Source organism: Phyllobates terribilis, unplaced genomic scaffold (genome assembly GCF_046119375.1).
Source record: "Phyllobates terribilis strain yellow unplaced genomic scaffold, ASM4611937v1 Scaffold_2__4_contigs__length_985480577, whole genome shotgun sequence".
Lineage (NCBI taxonomy): Eukaryota > Metazoa > Chordata > Amphibia > Anura > Dendrobatidae > Phyllobates > Phyllobates terribilis.
In genome coordinates, this window is record NW_027362762.1 from 382,615,467 (window position 1) to 382,641,359 (window position 25,893).

At 39.1% G+C, this 25,893-nt stretch overlaps 1 protein-coding gene across 2 annotated transcripts in view; it reads right to left on the reverse strand.

Moving 5' to 3' along the window:
* Positions 1 to 25,893, reverse strand: part of ST6GAL2 (ST6 beta-galactoside alpha-2,6-sialyltransferase 2) — a 170,261-nt gene that overhangs the window by 107,177 nt on the left and 37,191 nt on the right. The window contains exons 2-3 of one of the 2 annotated variants that reach the window (XM_073664806.1): positions 17,893 to 18,039; positions 8,311 to 8,391 (exon numbers count right to left, since the gene is read on the reverse strand). The gene's annotated coding sequence lies outside the window, so the exon portion shown is untranslated. The remainder of the gene's footprint in view (positions 1 to 8,310; positions 8,392 to 17,892; positions 18,040 to 25,893) is intronic. The other variant, XM_073664805.1, reaches the window with a different exon arrangement.

Sequence of the window (25,893 nt, forward strand, 5' to 3'; positions counted from 1 at the left end):
GTTAATTCTTCTCTTTTCCATTAGGGCTATGACCTCACCTGATTAAAAACTGACTGGCTGAGTCCTAACCTCTATGTAGAAACAGGAAGTCAATTTCCCTGCATGAGTCATCACTGCAAAAGTCCCTGACAGGGGAGAGAAGGGTGCAGCTGGGTCCAGAGTTGATGAAGGGAATGAATTTCTGCAGGGAAAAGAGACTACATGCTTCTACATAGAGCAGAGAAAAGAGAAGGATTATCTGGGTAGAAAGGCAAAATGAGCAATTGTAAGTACACAGTGCTATATAATATGATGACTGCAATATATTAAAAGGATAAAAACTTTGATGAGAGAGGTACTTTAATGAAGTAAAAGGACACAAAAATATAAAACCCTACTGAAATATATATATAATTAATAAAACATTAAAAAATGCTTTAAAATTTAGTGATGAAAACTCTGGCCCTTCATGAAAGGGAGACTGTAGTCTCTGAAGTGGGGCTCTCCACAGTCTCACTATTTTCACAACTGTGTAAGAACTCCTGCTTCTGACCTGGGAGATATCACTGCGCCAGGAGGACACTGTGAGTGTGCAGCATGTGAAGAGATATCTGGGCTACTAATTACTTTATTCTGGATGAAATTATATAAGATGTGGAGTAAAAATGCTTCCTGTGTATTATGGAGCATCAGAGGCAGAAGGAAGAGGCAAAAAAACTGCAACAACCAAGGAAAATTCTGTCACTGCCTTCTCAGTGAGTTGTGGCTGACTGTGCATATAGTGTACAGTAGCTTTGCAGCAAAAATATCCTCCACTCAACAAGAAGCTGCTTACGCAAAACAACCTTTTAGAAGCAACTGTATCCTCCTCTATTAGCTGGCTGCATTATACACAGGGGCATTTTATTACATGTATGACAACTAATATTGTGTATGTTCTAAAGTTCCAGCTCCTGCTTGGATTTGAAGAAAATTTTCCCCCGATTTGCGTTTTGCTCATTTGCTGCCTATTGGAAAGCACTGGTGAATTAATTCACTATGTTTGTGATTCTCTTGTGCAGAATGTATGAAGAAAATTGCTAAATCAATTCTTCCAGTATATCCTGTAGACCACAAGTCAATGGCAAAGCTGACCAAATCCTGGGCACAAGGTTCCTCTTGAGCTACTAAGATGCTGTACTGAATCAGCCATCACTCCCCCACTACAAACACAATTGGTATCTTCCAAAGAAAAGAATCTGATCAGATTTTGGACTCTGGTTAAAGTGCTAGTAAGTGCCCCCATACATATCAGACTAATCCCGCCGATATTGATGGGTTTGGATGACAGTCTAATGTGTATGGGAGCGCCGGCCCGCTGATGGTGAGGGGAGATGTCAATCATGCACATGTGATTTCAGACTGCCAATTGCCTTGTTCTCCCTGAGATAAACCACTGGCTGACGTGTTATCTGGCAGCTTTCTCATAGAAAAACACACAAGCACTCGGCCAAATGATCGGCCCTTTGTATGGAAGTGTCAGCATAGATGGCTGTCGAACGATCAATCAGCCGCAGCATTATTCAACCGACAGCCATGTTATGTGTATGGTCAGTCTAAATCATTTGTGTAAAACTGAGAGGAATCATCTAATTTGTTAATGACATGTTTGAGGGAAGTTTTAGGCTATGTTCACACATGTTGGGATTTCCAGTGTCACAAATCTGCAGCAAAACCTAATCTCTGGCAGGAAATTAGCTGCGGCAAAAATGCAGGTTTTGCTGCGTTTTTTTGCTGCGTTTTTGCTGCGTTTTTTCAGAGTTTGTTTCACTGTCCTTCTGTCTCTATTTATGCATTTACATAAAGTTCTGTACAAAGAAGAACCCCATTCTACTTTACCATCAAAAACGCTGAAAAAACGATACAAATTTTGCTGCGTTTTTTATGCGTTTTTTTCAGCATTTTTTTCACCACCCATTACGTCCTATCGGTGAAAAACGCTAAAAAAAAAGCTGAAAAAACGCTAAAAGAAATGACACGCTCTATTTTCCAAAAACCATGCAAGGCACAAAATACGCAACAACAAAAAAACCATGATGTGTGAACAGAGAATTCTGGTTTCTCATAGACTTTGCTGGTACTGCAAAACGCAGCTGAAAATTTGCATAAAAATCTGCAGCAAAAAACTCTGAAAAACACAACATGTGTGAACATAGCCTTAGAATGTCACTCTTCAAGTTTTTCATAACCAAAAGGTCCCCTTTAAGCCTCAAAAGCCCCTTTATCAAACTTCTTACAACAGATCTCATATGCCATAACCTAATCTTTCTGTATTATTAATATCAATACAACCTGTTATGTACATTTCTACCATGGAACACAATTCCTAAATTATTAGACTCATGGCACAAAATACTTTGGATAAAAAAAAACAAGTATTACATTTTCTAAATCCGAAATTTCCTTTCTCCACATGTGTTGATTTAAAAAAAAGTATTGGATCTATTTTTTTATGAAATCTGTGATATGTGATATACCTGTGGATCAGACAGACTTGAGACGGCTGCAGTCAATCACTAGCCTCAGCAATCACTAAGGTCATATGTCTTGTGTGAGGACATCACAGGAAGTGTTTGGATCGGTAAGAGGAGTCTGGTTTCTTTATTTTGAACCATTCTGAACTATTTTTAAAATAAATTTGTCTGGCTGGATAACCCCTTTAAGTGCTACACAGCCATCCCATTTTGATAATTGTGTGGATAACAGCTGAATAACAGCATGGTGCACCTATCTGCTTGTCTTTGCGAAACACATTTTGCAGCTTGTATTTTTCATTGAAGGTCATTCAAGTAGTTAAGAGAAATTTGCGAAATTGAAGTAACGTAAGAAAAAAAAAACACGAAGAAATAAGATCCATACTGTCAAAAGAATGTACTGAATTCCACCCAAAAAATACAAGTTTACTCTCGTTCAAAATAGCATCAAAGCCCTATTTTTTTAGATTAATTTCAACCTTGTAGAGTGTAAAGCCTTAGTCAGACGTGGTGGAATTACTAGACGTCCGCAGAAAAAAAATCTGTATGGAAAGGCAGGTTTTCAAATACACAATCTGACATTTTATTTTTTAGAAATACTGCAGACTTTTATTGTGAATTGTACCCTTTGCAATGCAAAGGGTTAAATCAGTGGCGAATCCACAGGAGAAATCTGAAAAACGTACCCTAAAACTGTAACAATTTAATAAAACGACATAAAAATCACATGCTGCAATATAACCATTAATTAGAACTGTTTTCATTCATGAAAGTCAGAAAAGTAACAGAACAAACATATTTAGAGAAAAGCCTCGACAAGTTCTGAGGGAAGGTTATAAATTATATATGTTATACACGCTGAAATAGACTACACGCTTAGCTAAATTACAGGATGTAAGAAAAGCAGAACAAAAAAAAGTGAATGGCGGAATGAATTGAACATACACAGTATATATGTATACACAAAAGTATATAAATATCCCCTGTTCTTCTCCCACTACTGTTACGTACAGCAATCCTCTTTCATTACCAAAAGGAAATGATAGTGGCTGATGCATGGAAGGAATTTTGTCCTGGAGAAAAACACATTTTCTTGTGGTGTCAGGTGTCGCTGTCACATGAGACATGACGGTTGTTTTCAAACATTTTGTCATTTTTATTTTTATTATAAGAGAATGCCAAGAGTGTGCAAAGCAGTCATCAAAGCAAAAGGTGGCTACTTTGAAGAACCATATAAGCCATATTTTCAGTTGTTTCACACTTTTTTGTTAAGTATATAATTCCACATGTGTTAATTCATAGTTTTGATGCCTTCAGTGTGAATGTACAATTTTCATAGTCATGGAAATACAGAAAAATCTTTAAATGAGAAGGTGTGTCCAAACTTTTGGTCTGTACTGTATATTTACATGGCATCAGTGTATATGTGCTGTCCATGTTTAACATTGCAAAGTATAAGAGAAGCTTGGTAATTTGCTTATTTCTTTAGCCATCCATGAAAAACACTGATAACACACTGATGGTAAGAACAGACACACAGATGACACACTGATGGAAAACACTGATGGAAATGCCTGATGACACCAGTACCAGTTTTACATGCACCTGTTTTATAAGGACAAGTGAAGGAGGCCTTAAAAAGCTGATTTTTTTAACATTGAAGTCTAATGAAAACAGGTCAAGCCATCAGTTTTTCTGTCATTTGAAAAGGATCAGTTTTTTGCTTACTGGATCAGTTTAAAATATAATAAAACGGATGGCTATTTAACGGATCCGGTTTCCTTACAGTTCAATGTTGAAAACTGGATCCGGCTGAAATCAGCTTTTTTAAGACTGACAAGTTGTTTCTGCACAACTTTTTTTTGCCAGTAGAGGATTGCTGCTGGTTCCGTTCTAACGGATGATTACTGGACATGTGAACATAGCCTAGTGGTTACGAACAGCTTAAGCATCATGCTTTAATCACAGTTTTAACAATGTAAGGCAGCCACTAAATAAAATCTTAGACTGGCTCAGTGGTTACCATATCTGTCTTTTTTCAGTTACTACAGTGGGGGAAATAAGTATTTGATCCCTTGCTGTTTTTGTAAGGTTGCCCACTGACAAAGACATGAACAGTCTATAATTTTAAGGGTAGGTACATTTTAACATTGAGAGAGAGAATATCCAAAAAAAATATCAAGAAAATCACATTGTATAAAGTAGATAATTTTTTTTGCATTTTGCAGTGAGAAATAAGTATTTGATCCCTCTGGCAAACAACACTTAATACTTGGTAGCAAATCCCTTGTTGGTAAGCACAGCAGTCAGACTTTTTTTGTAGTTGATGATGAGGGTTGCGCACATGTCAGGAATAATTTTGGTCCACTCCTCTTTGGAGATCATCTCTGAATCATTCAGATTTTGAGGCTGTTGCTTGGAAACTCAGAGCTTCAACTTCCTCCATAAGTTTTCTATGGGATTAAGGTCTGGAGACTGGCTAGGCCACTCCATTACCTTACTGTGCTTCTTTTTGAGCCACTCTTTTGTTGCATTGGCTGTATGTTTTGGGTCACTGTCTTGCTGGAAGACCCAGCCACGACCCATCTTCAATGCTCTTACTGAGGGAAGGAGGTTGTTGGCCAAAATCTCGCGATACATGACCCCATCCATCTTCCCTTCAGTACGGTGCAGTCGTTATGTCCCCTTTGCAGAAAAGCACCCCCAAAACATAATGTTTCCTCCACCATGCTTCACGGTTGGGACGATGTTCTTAGGGTTGTACTCATCTTTTTTCTTCCTCCAAACATGGCGACTTGAGTTAATGCCAAAGAGCTCAATTTTTGTTTCCTCTGACCACAGCACCTTCTCCCAATAACTCACAGAATCATCCAGGTGTTCATTGGCAAACTTCAGACGGGCTTGCACATGAGCCTTCTTGAGCAGGGGGACCTTGAGGGTACTGCAGGATTTTAAACCTTTAAGGCGTAATGTGTTGCCAATGGTTTTCTTGGTGACTGTGGTCCCAGCCGCCTGGAGATTATTAACCAGTTCCCCCATGTACTTTTAGGCTGATCTCTCACCTTCCTCATGATCAAGGACATTGTAAACATAACAGCTAACAGTTGTAACTGTACAGCGTAGGAGTGATACATCGTTCTCATCACACTGGTGTAATGCAGGTATTTGTCTGGGTAATTTAATATTAAGCCTTGGAAAAATCCTTTACAGGAAAGTGATGTAAAAAAATATTTAAATCCTTTTACGCTCATATATGTTACGCTCGCGCCCGGACTGACTGGCGTGAGCGTGATTAGTGATCCCACTGTACCATGAACCGAGGAATGCCTGGAGGGGCGTAACTAAGTATCAACTCGGTCCGACCAAGGTCACACGGCGGCTCAGTCGACTCCGTGAACCAGGGAGGAACCGAGTAGAGGGACCAGGTGCTACTCCAGGTCAGACCCCGGTCACAGCTGTTGACCCACACCAGGGAATGCAGGAACAGGCAGGTTAGGCTGGTATACAGACAAGTGGGTACTGGCTGGCACGGCTGGTATGAAGACAGGTGGGTATTGGCAGGCACGGCTGGTATGCAGACAGGAGGGGACTGGCAGGCTCGGCTGGCATGCAGACAGGTGGGCACTGGCAGGCACGGCTGGTATGCAGACAGGCGGGTACTGGCAGGTATGAACACAGGTAGGATAGGGACCAGTTCAGACTGGGACACAGGAACGGAGCTGCAGGTGCGGTGGACAGCAGAGCAGAGCGAAACCGCAGATGCGGTGAACAAGCAGAGCAGAACCGCCGGAGCGGTGAGCAAACAGAGCAGGGCGAAACTGCAGATGTGGTGGACAAGCAGAGTGGAGCAAAACCGCGGTGCGGTGAGCAAGCATGGTGGAGCAAAACTGCAGGTGCGGAGAACAAGTAGAGCGGAGCAAAACCACAGGTGCAGTGAACAAGCAGAGCAGAGCAAAACTGCAGGTGCAGTGAACAAGCAGAGCGGAGCAAAACCGCAGGTGAGCTGAACAAGCTGAGCGGAGCAAAACCGCAGGTGCGGCGAACAAGCAGAGCGGAGCAAAACCGCAGGTGCGGTGAACAAGCAGAGCGGAGCAAAACCGCCGGTGCGGTGAACAAGCAGAGCGGAGCAAAACCGCAGTCGCGGTGAACAAGCAGAGCGGAGCAAAACCGCCGGTGCGGTGAACAAGCAGAGCGGAGCAAAACCGCAGGCGCGGTGAACAAGCAGAGCAGAACCGCAGGCGCGTTGAACAAGCAGAGCGGAGCAAAACCGCCAGAGCGGTGAATAAGCAGAGCGGAGCAAAACCGCCGGAGCGGTGAACAAGCAGAGCGGAGCGGAACCACAGGTGCGGTGAACAAGCAGAGCGGAACCGCAGGTGCGGTGAACAAGCAGAGCGGAACCGCGGGTGCGGTGAACAAGCAGAGCAGAACAGAGCAGAAGGTGCAGGCAGACAGGACAGGGCTCTGTTCACATGGAACAGACTGGAAAATACAGGAAGATGGTTAGAACACAGGAGGTAGATACGGAGGAAGAGAAAGGGGACAAGCAGAACCAGATACACACAAGGTACTTACAATGAAGTAGCGAGTGGACACAAAACTCTCAAACAGAAGTACAGAGACAACGAGTTGGAGTTAGGTGCAGGTTCAGACGCTGCAGGAAAAGGGAAGGTTCGGACATAGAGACAAAGAGGTAACCGGCTAGGACACTGTTCAGACAGGAACTGAACCGGGAACAAGATACAGGAACGAGCCTGGGAACTCAGCCCCCAGGGTGGCGGAAACAGACTAGAAGTCAGAGATACAGGTAGCAGGTAGCGGCCCTGGGTACTCGGCCCCCAGGGTGGCGGAAACAGACTAGAAGTCACAGGTACAGGTAGAGGCCCTGGGTACTCAGCCCCCAGGGTGGCGGACAGACTAGAGTCAGGACAGGACCTGGCAGCTCACAATTGCACAGAACAGACTGTAAGAAAGTGTTGCTCAGGCACCTCCCACTGGGTGGAGGGGGTTTAAGTATCCAGTGACTCACAGCAATAGGCTGGGGACGCATTAGGACTGCGCACACTGTAGCTTTAAGAATCAGAAAGCAACAGCGCCGATGCCCTAAGCCAACAGACAAGAGACATACAAACAGCAGGTACTGGAGCAAAATTGTGCAGCCTGGCCTGAAAGGTAAGATTGCGGTCTTGCATGGTGGGAGATGGTAAGCCATGCAAGCACGCCGCCAGGGATGTTACAAAATACATCAACATATGTCAATGAATCCAAGGGAATACTGTCTGGACCATTACTCAGGATAAGATTGAATTGCCTCTGAGTTTAAAAAAATCTTCTAAGGATGTTAAAAAAGAAATTAGAAGAGCTCGATTTTTATTCCGCGTGCTAAAATTCAATGACATTTGATAAGCTGAACCTCTTTCCTAGTGCTTTAATTTCCTAGGTTAAATGAAACCTACACTAGTACATATGAAACATCACCCAAAGCATCAAACTGAGTAAAAGCCTAAATTACCATGTCCATATAATTAGCCAAAGAAATGGAAGGAGTTGTTTGACATCCTTTAATGTTTGAAAAAGCAGAGCATAGAATAGCATACCTAAATATACATTTCTTATATGGTTTAGAATAAGTTTATCGGTAAATCTGTGAGTTTGTAAAATAAAAAGATAACAAAAAATACCTAAACAGCAGAGAAGGCACTGTCATGTATACAACTTAATTTGCTCTAACAGTAATAGCTGTCCTAACCCTGTTATGTTCTTCACTCTGTTCATGTCATTTTTATTTTAACAAAATAACAAACATAGGAAAATGGCTTACTTGTGTTCCGTTATATCAGTTTATCCCCTTCCTCCTCCTTTAACTTTGGAGTTTCCTTTGTCTTCCGTTCATAAAGTATTCCTAAGAGAGAAAATAAAATATTATTATCTATATTTATATAGATATCACATGATGAAATGTATGCATGGCTTATTGTTTAGTTTACCAAACTCTTTTGGATGTCAATATTCTATATAGACCCATAACTAAATGCATTTTAACTTTAGCAATAAAGATTAAAAGAAGACTGAAAACTCCTTGCACCTCAAATCGGCAGTTATGTAGTGTTCACAGGAGACTCATTTTGTTGGTGTACACACTTTATTATGTATTGTGTAGTGGCGTCCTGATAATTATGTGCGAACAAGGTATTTATTTTGTTCCACTCCATAAAAACGTCCGTATTGGCTTGGTGTTTATGGGAAAAGGGTAGGTTTATTTTCCCTTGGAAGAGGCTATAACTTAAGTGTTAGCTTGTCTTTTTAAATGTTTCAGAAATGATCTTGCATAAAACCATCCCAAATAGCACAATAAACCATATCAATGTGTCCTTATGTGTTTTATGATCTTACATTTGGACTGAAAGCTACAGAATAGCTTATAGGGGTGAGTGAAGATCTTCTATATCAGTGCCAAAAGAAAAGTACGTACCATCATAATAATGAAGTAAACAAGCCATTATGGCAGCATACAATAAAGGTCCATTAAGTATGAATAGAATGGAAAAATAGTAGTAAAAAATATGTGAATGTGTAATTAATTAATCTAAGTTAGCTTAATTAGATAAAAACAGCAAAAAATTATATGTTTGGGACTGTATATAATCCACATATACAGTACACTCTCACATAATGCTACTTTTACAACAATGAAATAGGGCAGTCTTTTACCCTGCTAGTGTTGCCATAGTCCACTATAGAAGTGAAGTCCTACTTTTCAGAGCCACAACAATTCATCCAAAAAATGATAATCCCTGCAGACAGGCTGAGTAGCCAGGAAATAACTTCAAAAGCCGTCAGTAGAAAACAACCTTGTCGTTGGCTGTTGGGCAAGCATGAATTGGCCAATTTATGCGCTAAGTATCTTCATTTTAACCTATTTTCTAGAGCAGCAATGCAAATCCATTTCATGTATTCCATGTTTGCATGCTATAGCGTTACAGAGTCAAGCTTTAATTTATTAGTTACAAGTCATTTATTGACCACATATAGTTATTTCTCACATCAGGCTATACTGAAAAATTACTTGAAAGTATAGTTACCATTTAAAAAATACAAAAGCCTTAACAAATATAATTAAATAATCCTTGTCCTTGTGGCTAAAAAGGATATCTTTGAAGCAGTGCTCATGATTTTAAAATGACATGTGAGATTGATATGTATGTATGTCACAAATATGTTACTTAAATGTACAGTAAAGTACACTGATAATAAATATCACTGATATTAAATATCCAGATATTACTGAAAAAAATCCCCTGGCATTAGAAATCTCACTGAACAACAGATAAAACTTAACTTTTAATATATAAATAAATACAAACAAACCTAAAGTTGATATACAGTACAGACCAAAAGTTTGGACACACCTTCTCATTTAAAGATTTTTCTGTATTTTCATGACTATGAAAATTGTACATTCACACTGAAGGCATCAAAACTATGAATTAACACTTGTGGAATTATATACTTAACAAAAAAGTGTGAAACAACTGAAAAGATGTCTTATATTCTAGGTTCTTCAAAGTAGCCACCTTTTGCTTTGATGACTGCTTTGCACACTCTTGGCATTCTCTTGATGAGCTTCAAGAGGTAGTCACCGGAAATGGTTTTCACTTCACAGGTGTGCCCTGTCAGGTTTAATAAGTGGATTTCTTGCCTTATAAATGGGGTTGGGACCATCAGTTGTGTTGTGCAGAAGTCAGGTGGATACACAGCTGATAGTCCTACTGAATAGACTGTTAGAATTTGTATTATGGCAAGTAAAAAGCAGCTAAGTAAAGAAAAACGAGTGGCCATCATTACTTTAAGAAATGAAGGTCAGTCAGTCCGAAAAATTGGGCAAACTTTGAAAGTGTTCCCAAGTGCAGTTGCAAAAACCATCATGCGCTACAAAGAAACTGGCTCACATGAGGACCGCCCCAGGAAAGGAAGACCAAGAGTCACCTCTGCTTCTGAGGATAAGTTTATCCGAGTCACCAGCCTCAGAAATCTCAGGTTAACAGCAGCTCAGATTAGAGACCAGGTCAATGCCACACAGAGTTCTAGCAGCAGACACATCTCTACAACAACTCTTAAGAGGAGACTTTGTACAGCAGGCCTTCATGGTAAAATAGCAGCTAGGAAACCACTGCTAAGGGCAACAAGCAGAAGAGACTTGTTTGGGCTAAAGAACACAAGGAATGAACATTAGACCAGTGGAAATCTGAGCTTTGGTCTGATGAGTCCAAATTTGAGATCTTTGGTTCCAACCACCATGTCTTTGTGCGATGCAGAAAAGGTGAACGGATGTACTCTACATGCCTGGTTCCCACCGTGAAGCATGGAGGAGGAGGTTTGATGGTGTGGGGGTGCTTTGCTGGTGACACTGTTGGGGATTTATTCAAAATTGAAGGCATACTGAACCAGGATGGCTACCACAGCATCTTGCAGCGGCATGCTATTCCATCCGGTTTGCGTTTAGTTGGACCATCATTTATTTTTCAACAGGACAATGACCCCAAACACACCTCCAGGCTGTGTAAGGGCTATTTGACCAAGAAGGAGAGTGATGGGGTGCTACGCCAGATGACCTGGCCTCCACAGTCACCAGACCTGAACCCAATCGAGATGGTTTGGGGTGAGCTGGACCGCAGAGTGAAGGCAAAAGGGCCAACAAGTGCTAAGCATCTCTGGGAACTCCTTCAAGATTGTTGGAAGACCATTTCCGGTGACTACCTCTTGAAGCTCATCAAGAGAATGCCAAGAGTGTGCAAAGCAGTCATCAAAGCAAAAGGTGGCTACTTTGAAGAACCTAGAATATAAGACATATTTTCAGTTGTTTCACACTTTTTTGTTAAGTATATAATTCCACATGTGTTAATTCATAGTTTTGATGCCTTCAGTGTGAATGTACAATTTTCATAGTCATGAAAATACAGAAAAATCTTTAAATGAGAAGGTGTGTCCAAACTTTTGGTCTGTACTGTACAATGATGAGTGCACTAAAGTACTTCAAATCCTATAGGTCGAGGAGGAGATGGCTAACACGTACACAATAAACATTATCCTCAGCCTACCTATGATATTTAGCTCACAGAATGAGCAAAAAGAAACCATACACCTCACTGGATGGTGCAAAGTTAGTATGATATATAGTCTCTCGATAATATAAGGTCTCTAAGCATTTTGTCGTCATCAGAAAACATCCATTATAACTGTCGTTAATTTGAGATTCTAATTAAAGTTATTAACTCTGTGACTGTAATAATAAAACTTAAAATAAGAATTTCTTAAAAATGGAGACTGTGTGTGCAGTATCTACTGTTAGGGACTCTTATTCACTCTCATCCTAACAATAGTTATATAGGCATACAGAGGATAACCCTGTATGATATATACTTGTGTTTCCTATAATCCTCTAATAAATTTGGTCCTCTTAATGTATCCAGACAGCCCTAAAGGTGAGTTTACATCTAATCGGCCCTTTTTATATACTGGTACTCATTTAGTATTCTAGTACATTGCTGTATTGGTATTCCGTGTTTCTTCGTCAATGTGCCAATACTATATTCCATAGATTTCTATATGTCCTATTATAGCTAATACATTATTACACAGTGACACTTCCATGACTCAGCAGTATAGGTGTTCAGTCACTACTAATAATGGACACACAGATCTCTTCATTCACCATATATGATGTGACACTAACAACTCGAACCCTATTGCTTATGGTAGAGGACTGATGTTATTGTTAAGGTTCAGACTTCCTTGTATATTTCATGTATCACGCTCGCCTATCATTCATTGGTTAAGACTGGTGACCATTACTTATGTACAGATCTCACTAGCATATGATCATGATCTGTTACCCACTTCCCCTGATTTGCATCCCCCACATTCAAAAATGCAGGACTCTGAAGGTGCATTCTTTATGCAGCTGCTTATATCAATTGTGGGGTTGTTTATATTTGTATATATTAAAAGTTAAGTTTTATCCTTTTTTCAGTGAGATTTGTACAGTAAAGTACGATAATATCATGCAGCAAAACTATTTATGAAATGAATAATTTTTCATGATGTGTTAACATAATTAAAAAATAATAATTCACTCAGAATAAAAATATGTTTTTCAGTTTTCTTGCCCACTTCTATTCAGTCGTATGTTAAATATTTCAGTCTTTTCTCTATAAATTGTCCAAATGTAGCAAAATAGTAAAAAAGGTTATTACAACCTCTAGAGTAATTGTATTGGCTGTTGTTTGTCTTGTTTTCAAGTTTACACTAAGAACAGGGATGACAGTCATCATGATAAGAATGTATCGTGAGAAAGGCAGATTTTGAACATTCAGTTTCCTATGAATCTTTATCTACTTTCCTTGCTTATTTTTCTGCAGCTGGGTTTGAGCTTTTAATATTAAAATCAAGTGAGTTTGTTTGATGGTGAAGAAATGTCCAATCAGCAATTGATTCAAGAAATTTGGATTATTTGCATAAACTTGGAACACCGAAGAGGATGATGCTTTTGTGTTATAAATATTGGTGGATTGCTTCCAATTAGAAGGCAGTATTTTGTAGAAGAAATGCAGAGCACCAATCACACATGATCACAGCAATAATAAAATGTTTATCAATAGCTCTCTTACAAAAGCAGTTATAAAACATTTTTAATGAATAAGTTCTGTATACCATCATTAAACTTTACCAAAAAAAATCTCTGACTACTCGCATCGATGCTTCCTGAAATTGTCTGACTCACTAGAGTTTTGGCAAGGAAACTCATCTGATCATTGAATCATTGTTAGAGGAAGTTGTGAAAAATGATACATTATGGCTTAGGACCTCATCATGAATTTTAAGTATTCCTGTTACTCTTCTAATACAGGGTGAGGTCATAGATTGTTGGTGAGCAATTTATGTTGGTGTAGATCTTCAAACACTTCAACAACACCATTATTGGGCCACTGATCTTTTTGATTTTGATTAAATAAACCATTTCTAGAGCTGTCTGGCAATGACTCTCTCATAGAGATCACAAAAGCCAAGCCCTCCTGTGTATAGAGGAGTCAAGAGAGATAGCTGTCAGCCGAACGACTCTGATGAACCATCATTTATCCAAAAACTCTTGGGAGTGTGTGTGTGTGTGTGTGTGTGTGTGGGGGGGGGGGTTAAGTTGTGTTGGTTATGAACATCTAAAAGTACACAAGTGACAAAATCAGAGTCCTAAAAAAATTTATTATTTTATGGATACAGTTACCTTGTAAGGAATAAACAAAGGTGCCAATGGATGGTTCATTATGCTGAAAGACTTCATGCATTTCTTTAATTTAGCTAGAATGGTATTTTCTGGAATTTTGTGGTTGCAGATTTTAATTGACAGACATTCTAAGAGAAAACCACACAAATCCCTTCTAGAAGAATTAATGAGTCCAGCATCAAAGTGTTCTTGGTCTGCATTAGTTCCAAATCTAACACATCAGCAATCAAACCATCAACCCCCATCTCTAACAATGAACTGAAATACTGCGCTCCATGAGACAAGATTAATGAGAGTGGGTTTGTATGCATTCTAGTCCCATGGTTCATTGATTTTTAAATCTATGTCTGTGTGTCCCCCTTCACTTAGACAGCCTTTCAGCCAGGGCTCCAGCAGACTCTACTGAGCTTCAAGCACAAATTTCTAAAAGTACAGAGAAATGCTTGCCATATAATCCCTCCTGACTATTTAGGTCAGAAAGTGTGAAGCAGAAATGCTCTGGCTCCAGTAAATGTTAAAGTGGATGACTGTTTATTACTCACACGCAGTAAGAAAAGAAGCAGAGTTTCATGAAAACAGCATTTAACATTTGTAAATAAATTTGTTAATAAAAACGACTGTCCAGCAATAAATGTCAGAATGGAATAGCAAATGTATGTTTCGCTTTGGTGATTACGAAATAAAGAATGGTCAGCAATGGCAAACAGCTCTCCAGTCCATATAATGGCTGCTGGTGGAGGAGCAGGTAACCAGAACTGTCCGTCAGTCTCCTCCAACAGCAAAGCCTTTTTCTCATGTGAGGTTTTCAATTGGACAAGACTGATGGACATGTCTGGTCACTGCTCCTCCACCAGCAGCCATTGTATGGACTGGAGAGCTGAGCAGTCTGTGAGGAAAGCTGCACTAATAAGAGCAGTTGGAGGATCCGGCATACCTCTATAATAGTAAGTGCCATAAACTCATGTCCTCAACACATCTGATAAAATAAAGATAATGTGGCCAGCCACATTATGTTACATCATTCTGCAGCCATCAATGGACAGTGTAACACAGAGGTCATAGGAGGCAAATGGGTACAACATGTTTAATGAAACCCAATTGCAAAAAATATTTTTTAGCCCCAATTACATGCATTTAAGTAAAAAAATCCAACAGCCCCTGTAAGGATACTGCTTTCTATTGGTTCTCAACCTATTTCTCTGACAGCTCTTTCAAAGTCCTATTATTTGCTGGCTCTTCTTCTTATCTTCTTCCCTTTTGGGATCTAAGGGGTATCGTTTCTCCTTGTGGAGAGTGACAAGTCAGGCTTGGCATGTCAGAGTGAGGAGACTTATACGCCATGCAAGCTCCTCTGGGAAATTAAACATGCAAATTGCCTCTTCAAAGAGGAAGGGGACTTGAACTTTAGTGCCACCTACTGGAAGTAGCAATCCTACAAGTCAATATCGACCCTTTAATGAGCCTTCACATATGACTTAGGATAAAAGCCAAACCAGAATCTCAATTTGCAGACACGGTATTTTGGGGTATTGCCCCTCATCAGTGCAAAGTATGAGATCTGATATGGCTGGTGAGGGGCTTAAGACTGGGATCTAAGGGCAACGTTTCTCATTATGAAGAGTGAAAAGCCAAGCTGGGCATGTCAGAATGAAGAGACTTATATGGCATGCATGCATCTTCTTCCCCTTTCAAATACAAGTTCCTCAAGAAACTGAATCTTTCTGAAACTGAACTTCTTGTATTTACTCCCTCTACTAACCTACCTAAACTAGACATTTTCATTTTCATGTGTGGCACTTCCAAAACTCTAAGGCAACATTCCACTCAAATGTTTGCTACCCTCTATATCTAATAACTCACTCCTCAAAAACATCCCTAAAATCAGCTATTTTCTTACCACAGAAACTGCAAATATTCGGTCTGATTAATTCCCATCTTGACTACTGCAACTCACTACTAATTGTTCTTCTTTTCACTAATCTCTCAAATCTATCTTGAATGCAACAGCCAAATTCATATTTCTGAGCAGCCACTACACTGATGTTTCCGTCCTCTCAGTTACTTGACATGGTTGCCCATCTGCTATAGAATACAATATAAAGTGATTACTCTTGCACACAAAGCTCACTACAGTGCTGCCCCACTCTACACTCCTCCTTCATCTCTGTATACCACCCTACATGATCTCCATTCTGCTAATGATGTAAGACTAACATCCTCCATAATCCTAACTTCCCAATCTCGTCTCCAAGATTTTTTTTGTGCTACACTAGCTCTCTAGAATTTCCTATCCAGACAATTCGGTTAATTCCCAGTGTCCACAATTTTGAGCATGTACTAAAAACACATGTAACTTATTTTCAGTTCTTCTTTACTACACTTTTCCTTACAATCTTGTCCTTTCTTTCATTTGTTTCCCACATACTCCAAGCACTCAGTAGCATCTGAACACACACAGGTTCTGGCTGGTGACCAGTACATGCAGCTTTACATATAAAACCTTATTTATAGGGATGATCGAATCTGCCAAGATTCAAATTCACCAAATCGAGAGGATTTTGCTGAGAAATTCGATTTTCAGCAAAGTGAATTGAACAATGCCGGTCTTGATAAATTGGGCCCTATGTTTCCACAGGAAGCACGCCGTGCTTACATAAATGTATGGATGTAATTTCTGTACTTCTGTGTTGTAAACAAATATATTAGCACTTTTTATACTTATGATTAAAAACATAACATTTATTATATCACTAAAGCTTATCTGATATGCATTAATTATTAAATAATATGTTATAGTTTAAATATATGGGGAAATGTCAGCACTGAAGAACTATATAATAGAGGCTGTTGCTCATGATTAGTAACACAAGTAAAGTAATTTACAAAGAAACTCAATTTTGAATTGTAGAATAATTTTACCACAATAAGAAGAAATGTTTATGCTTTGTTTAACATCTCATCGGCATTGGAAATGTGTAAGATAAGATGGTGATTGTAGAGGAGCTGTCTAGATAAGCCCTTTCACACAAGTAATACACTGCCCATCTTGTAACTCGGCATTCTGCATCCTTTTGCAGAACAGGCTATTTGAACAGAACAAAAGTGTGAGAAATGTTATTGCTTGTTCTTTTTTGACGACGTTTTCGATCTGCAGTGCAGAGGTGCTTTTAGCTGACCACGTATATTGCGATTTGATTACTCAAGAAAACATGTGAGTTATCTAGTTTTCAATAAATAACCAGTAAAAAGCCTAAGAAGAACAAATGCTAATTTTGATCCTATCTATTAAAAATGTAATATAGAAAAGACAAAGATAAATGTGCTTTTATAAAGTAGTGTCCTATCCTGAACATAAAACTGGTTACCCTCATTATTTTTCTCTATAACGCTGCCTACTGACAACCACAATATAGTTCCATACATTTTGTGCTGAGGACAGAATCAGATTCATTCAGAACAAAGCACCGAAACCTTATTAAAAATTCCCTTTACTTTGACTGGATTAGATTCTGTTCTTGGCATATGTCTGTATAATGCTTTATTACAACTGTCTGAAACTGGCTCATTCAGTAGCCTGTACATATTCTACTTTATTTTATGTTGTATCCAAACAACTGACTTTCTTCTACTTCCATAAAATAGATATTTTTAAAGAATAATTCATAGACTGCATTCATTACTGATCAAAAGTGATGAATACATGATTTTCATTTGCTTTTTGCTTCTAACCATTTGGCATCAGATAGCAGTAGATATAGTTTATCTGTCCAAAACAAAATAGTAATCATGAAAACATTACTCTTTTCTGGCTGCCTATTAAGAGGAATTAATTTGAGTATTTGCCATTTTGAACGCTTGAATATATTTTATTTTGAATATTGAAAAGTCATATGGGGTTGTCTGGTATAAATCAATAAGTCCGCAGTCACTCTGTGTGACTGCAGACTTATGAATCCCCCCAGTGCAAGCACTGTGCATTGCGGGGATTCGCCGGTTTCTGACATACAGTATGACTGCAGACTTATCATTTTGGACCAGACAACCCCTTTAAAGAAGCACTCCCATCAAAATTTTTACCCTCTTAATATACTGCAGTCATCATATTATATGGCACTGTGTACTTACAATTGCTCATTTTGCCGTTCTACCCAGCTAATTCTTCTCTTGTGTGTTTGAAATCTCAGCAGTGACCTGTCATTTAAGACTGGAGATAGGGGAATCACAGACGGAGGAGATGACCCAGTGTACAGTCCAGTCCCTGTGCATCGAAATCTAATTAGCAGAAAACTTCAAATGGTGAGTAAAGAAAATGAACAAAAACAGATTTCTTCACCAAAGGTATCATTTTAATATATATTATAGCACAATTACAGCCATGGCTTTATTTTCATTAAAAAAATTGTACTGACAGGTTCTCTTTAAGTCAGATTTAGAACAATTAAGAAACAGATCTAGATGGTCTTTTTAGAATAATCTGTTCAAAATAATGCCACCTCTCATCCTATTTTGATAGAGTCTACAGAACCTGTGAATTTCTTGATTTGATCAAAACCAATTTTAGCTAAAGCAGACCCCATGCACTCTCAGACGCTATAAATCTCACACACCAGGAAGGCCTACAAACCAGGAAGGCCTACAAGTTCTTAATTAAATTTCAAACAGGTGAGGAAGAGGGAAAGATCATCAATCAAAAAGATCCAAAACTTTTCTGCCCAACCAAGCAATGAAATAAAAATGAACCCATGTGATGGAGCTTTGGGGCTTGTCATCTTCTTAAATGCTGCCTTTTGACTGTGCTTCTGAAAGTGTCTTCTAGAAACTGGTATCTGTTTTCAGTCTAAGGAAATGTTTATGGTGGCAGCCAACACCATTATCCATTTCTCACCTAGCTGTGAAGAACCTTACTCAGGCTTCCTGCACACATGGTTCTTTCATGTGTTTTTGACAACATAAACAGGTGAAAAAACACCACTTAAACACCAATAATGTAATTAAACACCGCAAGTGAATCCAGACTTAGTGATACAGCCTCAAGCTCAGGTTATAAAATCCCTCTAATCTGGGTGTGCTGCTGCTACAAAGAGCAGTTCTACCTCTGGCGGATCCATCCTGTCCGAATATTATTTGCCTATTTTCATGAGTAATGTCTAATGCATGAAAAACTGCTCTCCACGTAATAGCATCTGGTCATCGTGTGATGTACAGGCAGGACCAATGGATATGTTCAAATTTGAATGGATGCAACATGATATCTATCTCAATGCTACATATTTTTTAAACAGCACTAACATACTGCAAAGCTCTTTATAATTTGATAAATATTCAAGGTTTATGAGATAGGAGACTGAGTATACTGAACATATCAGCTATTGCCAAAGTGTTATACCAGTACCAGCATTGGTGGAGACCAGCAAACAGAAAAGTCACTTTTGAAAAAAAACACTCCCAATATACCAAAGAGCAAGTGTAAAAATGTCCTACAGCCAGTGGTGACAAAAAGTAATGCTATGAGCGGTCACAACTGAAACAAGCTACCACAAGTAAAAAAGCTATTAAAATTTACCTTAAAACGACCCGGTACCCTAGATAAAAAAATATGCCTAATGTATAGTCACTGCACCTGGTTCACGCCTTTGCATCCCTGCTGCCACTGTTTCTAAGTTCTGGGCCCACTTCCTCTTTGCCTAAAATAACTGCTGTAGTTGTATAGAGAGCCTGGAACACACCTCCTCTACCCATCAATTGCCATGTTATCTACCAGCACTGATGACAGTCCTGCTGTGGACTGAAATGGACCAACATTCAATTTCATCAGCAACAGGGATCAGAATGAGGGCAATAAGTATGCTGTCCCTACATTTAGCAAACTGTGTCCGTGGTGAAGGGTAACTTTAAGAGAGCAGGCATTATGTTTTAGAGCCACTCACTTATTATTAAAGCGTTAGCTAGATAACTAGAGCATTCTAGAATTGTCTTTTCTGGACAAACTGTCAGTACACTTTGAGAAGGCTATCATACTATAGTTTCATAGCTTTAAGGTTGAAAGAAGACACAAGTCCATTGAGTTCAATTCATACAATTATACTTGAAGATTTGTGAATCAGTCAGAATTTGACCTAAAACTACGACAGCTGTTAGTAGAAGTCCTAAAAGTAGATAAAGAGAACCAAATAAAGTAAATGTCAAAAATAATACCCTTTGTCATTTATAAATGAGGGAATTGATCCAACATCAGATCAGTGAGCGGCAGAGCAGTAAGGATTAGCAGATAATTTAAAGGTGAAATAAGACCTGGTGTTTTCAATGAATGCGTTGACAAGCAGTGGGCCACTGCTCTCTAAAAAGAACATTGCTGCCCATCTACAGTTTGCTAAAATCACCTGGACAAGCCAGAAGGCCTTTGAAACAATGTAATGTGGACAGATGAGACTAGTAGTTTTTTATTCAAATGATAAGTTTTATGTTTGGAGAAAGAAAAAAATCTTCATTACAGCACATCATGATATCTGTGAAACCTGATGGTGCTATATTATGGTTTGGGCCTATTAGGACTTGTGTGAAAATCTGATTTAGTTTTAGGTCAAATTCATGGCAAAATCTCGAATATTCTGAAGGGTTCCAAAACTTTCAAATACCTCTGGAACTTAATATGTTGATCCAGAGGAAGGCATAAACCCCATGAGGCAGAAGCTCATTATTATACTTGATCTCAAGAGACTTCTTAAAATCCTGGACTTTTAGATGTTGTTTACTGTCAATTCATAGAATTTACCCCTAATACGCAATTATTTGTCCTCTTGTTATCAACAATTGTGAAAGCTCAGATTCTGGAGTCTGGTAGCCATAACTAAACCTGGGCTTAATCTATCATTCAGTCATGCAAATAATCAATCTGTAATAATAGTTTGGCAAGTCAGTGTCAATAAGAGATTAGATATTTCTAAGAAAATATTTATGCTATGTAATGATATATTTATTGAGTAGTATTTTCTGTTACACTGTGACAGATTACTAAAATTTAGAATCAATTTCCATGTCTCGGTTATTAACGTCAATAACTAGTGAATATGTCACATTTATGGATTAATGGGTTGTCATGTGTACGAGATGGTAACATTGCTGTGATTATTACCAACAAATGGTACCTATAGAATGACAATTTGTACATGCAACAAATATATGGAGACGAGCACATGGGACTTGTTTAATCACTCATCGCTGATGTTGTGTGTACATAATCAAGGACAAGCAACAGCTGCAAGTGAAGAATAAGCAACGTGTGATAGCCAAAAGATCCACTGCTACTGCAGCAACAGCTGGAAGATGCCACGGTGGGAATTTGAGTTGTTTCATCAGTTATAACACCTTTCATTACCGCAAAATGAATAATAATATGGGTAGTGACAAAACTAGAGCTTTGGATTCCTGTGCAAAAATAATCCTGAACATCTTTATGATTGCATAAAGCTGCATACAATTGACAAGGCAATTTTACTCCTGTGAGGTCTGTACAGTATGGTATTACCTCTTGAAAATAGCCGGGCGGTTCTCTTACTAAGCCTTTAACCACTTCGCACCAGAGCCTGTTTTTGCCTTCGTGACCGGGCCACTTTTTTCAATTCTGACCACTGTCACTTTATGAAGTAATTACTCTGGAACGCTTCAACGTATTCCCCTGATTCTGAGATTGTTTTTTCATGACATATTGTACTTCATGATAGTGGTAAAATTGCTTCGATATAACTTGCGTTTATTTGTGAAAAAATCAGAAATTTGGCGAAAATTTTGAAAATTTTGTAATTTTCAAACTTTGAATTTTCATGCCCTTAAATCAGAGAGATATGTCACACAAAATAGTTCAGAAATAACATTTCCCACATGTCTACTTTACATCAGCACAATTTTGGAACCAAAATTTTTTTTTGTTAGGGAGCTATAAGGGTTAAAAGTTGACCAGCGATTTCTCATTTTTCCAACAAAATTTACAAAAACATTTTTTTAGGGACCACATCACATTTGAAGTCACTTTGAGGGGTCTTTATGACAGAAAATACCCAAAAGTGACACCATTCTAAAAAATGCACCCCCCAAGGTGCTCAAAACCACATTCAAGAACTTTATTAACCCTTCAGGTGCTTCACAGGAATTTTTGGAATGTGGAAGAAAAAAATTAACATTTAACTTTTTTCACAAAAATGTTACTTTAGACCCAATTTTTTTTATTTTCACAGGGGTAACAGGAAAAAATGGACCCCAAATTTTTTTGTGCAATTTCTCTTGAGCGTGCTGATACCCCATATGTGAGGGAAAACCACTGTTTGGGCGCACTGCAGGGTTCGGAAGGGAAGGCGCGCCATTAGACTTTTTGAATGTAAAATTTGTCTGAATAATTAGCAGACGTCATGTTGCGTTTGGAGAGCTCCTGATGTGCCTAAACAGTGGAAACCCCCCACAACTGACACCATTTTGGAAACTAAACCCCTTAGGGAACTTATCTAGATGTGTGGTGAGCACCTTGAACCCCCAGGTGCTTCACAGAAGTTTATAATATTGAGCTGTAAAAATACAATTTTCACATTTTTCCCACAAAAATGTTTTTCATCCCTTAATTTTGCATTATCATAAGGGTAATAGGAAAAATTGCACCATGAAGTTTGTTGTGCAATGTCTCCTGAACACGCTGATACCCCATATGTGGAGGCAAACCACTGTTTGGGCGCACGGTAGGGTTTGAAAGGGAAGGAGCGCCATTTGACTTTTTGAATGTAAAATTTGTTTGAATAATTAGCGGACACCATGTTGCATTTGGGGAGCCCCTGATGTGCCTAAACAGTGGAAACCCCCCACAAGTGACACCATTTTGGAAACTAGACCCCGTAGGGAACTTATCTAGATGTGTGGTGAGCACCTTGAACCCCAAGGTGCTTCACAGAAGTTTATAATATTGAGCTGTAAAAATACAATTTTCACATTTTTCCCACAAAAAATGTTTTTCATCCCTTAATTTTGCATTATCATAAGGGTAATAGGAAATATTGCACCATGAAGTTTGTTGTGCAATGTCTCCTGAACACGCTGATACCCCATATGTGGAGGCAAACCACTGTTTGGGCGCACGGCAGCGTTTGAAAGGGAAGGCGCGCCATTTGACTTTTTGAATGTAAAATTTGTTTGAATAATTAGCGGACGCCATGTTGCATTTGGGGAGCCCCTGATGTGCCTAAACAGTGGAAACCCCCCACAAGTGACACCATTTTGGAAACTAGACCCCTTAGGTAACTTATCTAGATGTGTGGTGAGCACCTTGCACCCCCAGCTGCTTCACAGAAGTTTATAATATTGAGCCGTAAAAATACAATTTTCACATTTTTCCCACAAAAAATGTTTTTCATTCCCTAATTTTGTATTATCATAAGGGTAACAGGATAAATTGCACCATGAAATTTGTTGTGCAATTTCTCCTGAGTACGCCGATACCCCATATGTGGGGGAAAACCACTGCTTTGGTGTACGGCAGGGTTCGGAAGAGAAAGGAGCGCTATGTTGGCTGGGATAGGCAGCAGACACCATGTCACATTTGAAGAGTCGCTGACATGCCGAAACAGCAGGAACCCCCACAAGTGACCCCATTTTGTAAACTGCACCTCTCAAGGAATTCATCTAGGGAAGTAGTGAGTATTTTTAATTTTTAAATTTATACCATTGGGCAGTGAAAAAAGCATAATTATATTTTTACCACAAAAAAATGTTTTACCCTCAGATTTTACATTTTCACACAGGGCAATGGGTAAAAAAAAGGTGCTGAAATGTGTCACACAATTTCTTCTAAAAGTGGCAATACCCCATATGTGGCAGTATCGTACCGCTCAGCCATACGGCGAGATCTGGGGGGGACGGAGTGCTATTTGACAATTGGAGACAAATTATTGTAGAATAGGCATTTGGATTTGGGAGCACAAAATTTTCTGAATTTCTTTTGGGGGGCAAGGACCATTTCGCTTTTCCAGAGCCTTTCTGCTTACCAGTAACTTGGAAGTCCTTTATATTTTTAACAGATGACGGACCTGAGTGGGGACTAGCTTTTTTTGAGGACTGAGTTGAAGCTTTTATTGGGAACATTTTACGTAACATTTATCCGGCGCTCTAGGCTGAGCACTTACATCGGGGTTTCCATCTAAATTTCCAAGTGATGTAATTCAGATGAAACCCCTGCCGGATCCATTTACTGTAATGAGGCAGCAGAGTTACTCTGGACTCCGTCTGGCCTCTGTTTAGCGGTGTCCTTTTTTTCAGAAGTGCACAAAACTGTGGCCAACCGCACTTTTATGCACGCCTAAAACAAATGACACCGTGGGATCACAGGCCAGACGGCATCCACAGTGGCCTATATCTGCCTCATTACAGGGAATCTTCCGTCATGGGTTCCGGCTGAATCACATATTTCAGAGATTTACACGGAAACTCTGGTGTAAGCGCTTAGCGCAGAGCGCAGGATAAATGTGAGCAGAGCCTTACTGCGATCTTTGGGAGACATAATAAACAACTCAGTAGCAGGTGAAGAATTGGTTTTATTTATTTTTTACGCCGTTCCTAGTGTGATATAACTGATTAGATTACTTTATTCTTCGGGTCGGTGCGATTACAGAGATACCAGATTTATATCGGGTTTTTATGACTGACAGCTGTCACACACTAAAAGACGCTTTTTTTGCAAAATCTAGTTTTTGCATCACCATATTTTGAGATCTATAATTTTTCCATATTTCGGCCGACAGAGTCATGTGACGACTTGTTTTTTGCGGGACGAGTTGACATTTTTATTGGTACCATTTTTGGGTACGTGACATTTTTGATCGCTTTCTATTACGTTTTTTGGGAGGTAAAAGTAACAAAAACAAACAATTCAGGAATTGTTTTTTGAGGTTTTTTTTATGCCGTTCTGCGTGTGGTAAAAGTGATCAGGCAGCGTTATTCTTCGGGTCAGTACGTTTACAGCGATACTACATTTACTGTATTTTTTTTTATGTTTTGGTGCTTTTACACAATAAAACAATTTTATAGAAAAAAATATTTTTTTTGCATTGCTTTATTCTGAGCGCTATAAGTTTTTTATTTTTCGGCTGATGGAGCTGTTTGGCGGCTTATTTTTTGCGGAACAAGATGACGTTTTCAGCGGTACCATTTTTATTTCTATTTTGTTTTTTGATCGCATTTTTTTCCACTTTTTGTTTGGCGATATGATGAAAAAGCATATTTTTTTGCTCCGTTTTTTATTTATTTTTATTACGGTGTGCACAGAAGGAGTTAATTAGTGTGACAGTTTTATAGCTCGAGTTGTTTCGGACGCGGCGATATCAAATATGTGTACTTTTTTGGGTTTTGTAAAAATATGCGGATTTATTGGTTTAATATTTTATTTATTTATTTTTATTTATTTTGTGATTTTTTTTTTAACAGTTTACAAACTTTTTTTTTTACTTTTTTTTACATTTTTACTTAGTCCCTGTATGGGACATTAATTTTTATTTTTCTGATCACTGATCTCATGTAATGTAATAGACATGTATTACATTACATGAGATCTTCGCTGACTGTTTCACAGTCAGTCTCCTGCCTGGCTTCAGCTGCAGGCTGAGCCGGGCAGGACACCATATATGGCAGATCTGGAGGCGGTCATGTGACCTCCAGCTGCCATAGCAACCCCAGGTCCTGGAAGCTATCAGGGGTCGTCGGAGAGGTAAGTAAGACGACCCCTTCTCCACCATCTTCTATATGCCGCGATCACTATAGATCGCGGCATATAGAACATAGCAAAGGGTTAACATCACTGGGACCTGATCCAATCAGGTCCCGATGATGTTCCCTGTCAGAGCTAATGCTCTGCACCGGAATCGCAGTGCTTGCAGGACCATGGGGGTCCTGAGCGCTGCGAGACCACCCACCGTTTTTAAACGTCGGCGCTGCACAGAGCCCAGGCAGCGCAGACGTTTATCTACAGTGGGCAGTCGGGAAGCGGTTAATACTGATACTCTGCATAGCTATACTAAATATTAAAGGTACAGACGAGGATGTGGTGGCATAAACTGAAGATTTGCTCTAGGTAATGTAGCTTCTTCTAATTGATAA